The sequence below is a fragment of the Tasmannia lanceolata genome, unplaced genomic scaffold (assembly GCF_043159265.1).
Source record: "Tasmannia lanceolata isolate RefF3 unplaced genomic scaffold, GAP_Taslan_0.1 ptg000019l, whole genome shotgun sequence".
In the NCBI taxonomy this organism is placed as follows: domain Eukaryota; kingdom Viridiplantae; phylum Streptophyta; class Magnoliopsida; order Canellales; family Winteraceae; genus Tasmannia; species Tasmannia lanceolata.
The window spans coordinates 29,405,795-29,408,560 of record NW_027518696.1 but is presented as its reverse complement, the minus strand read 5'-3'; positions in this window follow the sequence as shown (position 1 = coordinate 29,408,560).

Here is a 2,766-nt window from a genome sequence, read left to right as displayed (position 1 = left end):
AAGTGAATTAGTAGGTGAAGCAAAGTGATGAGCACATTTATGTGTGAATTGTAGGTAGGAAAAGAATGTATTTTTCTCATTTAAAGTGGTGCTACTTAGGTATTTTGTGTGTTTTTTGTGTTTCAGGGATATTTCGAAAATTCCGAGGAAAATAAGCTAAGGAGATCAAAAATCAAAGGAAAACAACTAATTTCTAAGAAAATCCGAATACTTTGGTGGCCGAGTTCAGGATGCTTTAGTTGGGTTGATTTTAACTGTTCGAATCATCTTATTGGAATTATTTAAGGGGTGCAATCAAGTTACATGGTGGATCACTAAATTGGATAGCTCTGATCATCCTATGGAAATTTCATTGGGTCCATAACTAATTTATTTCGCAGCCCACTAATTGGACCGTTAGAATCATCAATTGAAAATAATTTTTGGTCATGAGTAGCTTTTGGGAACACGACCAATTTCTGTCGTGCCATCAATTTGTACGATTGAGATCAGCCCATGAAGAGGATTCAAGGGGCACGACCAATTTACGTGGCAGCACACACTATAGACTGATCTGAATCATCCATTTAATGGGGACGAATTTAGGGGTGCGACCAATTTATACCGCGGCCATTAAAATTGGATGGTCTAGATTGTCCCATGGAAATAAATTAAAGAAACAAACGGCTCGGATTAGCTTATGGAAATGATTTAGATAGAGCAGTCACTTGCCATTGTGTCCCAACAAAATAAGCGGTTTAGACCAATCAATTGGACGGCTGGGATAATCCAAAATTTCGCATCACTATGTGTCCAACAAATGTGGGCCCCTTGTTTTTAAAAAAAATATGACGCCTATTCCAAAATTTGGTTCGGTCATTGCTAAAGTAGGTAGAGGGATGCCTTAATGTTTTTTCTTTGGAATTTATTGGATGTGGGCGCATTTATTTGGATAATTGACCAAGTCAAGTGTGGAGTTGCCATTTAAAAAAAAGAAAAAGAAAAAAAAGAGAGGCAAGTATCGTTTTTTTTATTGAATTGGCAATGTGGGCTCTTACGAAACGCAAGTAAGAAGTTGGCAATATTACAAAATCGTAGGATCATGATTCAACTTACACAATGAGTTTTCAAATGAACGGTTTTGATCACCTATGGAAAGGGCATGCATATATGTAAAGGTGGCAACAAGGAGTAATGATGACATGAGCTTGAATTATTTTTAGCAAAACGTGGGACCCATTTGCATTACTTTTGGAAGCTTTTGAATCTTGCCTATTCACGTCAAAGCATGCATGCTTTCTCCTGTAAATAGTTTCTACTTAAATGTATGGCAATCAGGTGCAATGAATGTGGGACCCACTTGGACTTCCAATCAATGCAATCACAATGTATTTACAACAGTTATCTCACGTGGGGGTGGAGTTACCAACTTGAGGTGAAAAGATATATATTTAGTACAAGCTATTAGTTTGGGAAAAAAATACCTACTCGGCAAATGCAAGTGGGACCCATGATTTTATTAGGAATTTTGAATTCTATTTCCAAAAGTAGGTTCGGTCAACTTAAGCTCAATTGGAAATTGCCATAAGGAGATTTAAACTTGTTGTTCTGAAGCATATAATGGTAGAAATAAAAGATTTTAAATGGACTGATGGCGTCTGAATCCGGGTCTGCGATCGTGCGGTCGGTAGAGGGTCAAGGGGGTCCGGGGTGGGTCCCGGATGACCACTTCGACACCCAAGTCAGATTCTTCGACCACTCAATATAAAGGACAGCGAGAAGAGGAGAGGGTTCGATCAGGTTTACCAAGGCCAAGGAGCGGGTTCTTTTCTTGGTGTGTGGGTGGATGGGTCGGAGGGGACTAGCGGGGAGAGGGGGATTAAGTTCCCGGCGTCCTCCGCTGCTTGCCCTGCCTCTTTCTTTTCCGGTTGTCTTGCGGAAAATCAAAAAAAGATCGATCCTTCTCTTCTTCCCCTCCCCTCATTTTTAAAGGGTGGCGCGCGGACCTTTTCATCATTATGGAGAGAAAATCTTCCTTGGCGGGATTGGGCCGTCCCTCTGTCTGGACGACGCGCGTGGTTTCGCTGGATAATCTGTGGACCCCAATCTCAGAAGGACGAGTGCCGAGGGAACGAGATCTCTCCTGCAATCCTTTGAGATCTTCACAACGTGAAGGAGAGCTCTGCCAAGGAACTCTCGAAACGGTTGCCACTCTTCCTGTATAGCATGAGTGGCGATACAAAACGAAAGAGATACATCTTGATCCAAGGATAGATCCCCGAACCAAGATGTACCTAAAATAAACTCAGAGTCGCCATCCATGGATACGCCATGAAACAAAAAAAAACAAATGCTCTGCTTGCAACAGATAACCAGAGATACAGAGGGTCCGTGCCTGATGACAAATGGAGAAGGTCCGAATAGCACCCCCAATTGGTCCGAGTGCGAACACTTGGTCTCTTATGCCATTTATTATTAACTTCAAAGAATTTTGGGTAAAATCATGTGAAATGGGAACAAAATATCCCCGGGAAGACGTCTACCTAATCATGCATGACCAGGGGATGAAATAATAAGCACATACAAAACAAAATACAACATGTGTCTCCTAATCACAACTAGGTTATGAGTGACATACCTAACTGGTGTCTGAGTTCTGGTGGACAAATACATCCATGCTACAGCTACAGGTATAGGGTTTGCACAAGAAAGTAAGAAAACATAACAAAATATACAATATAACAACACAACAAATCCTAAGACTCTAAACGATTTAGCCCGAGTCCT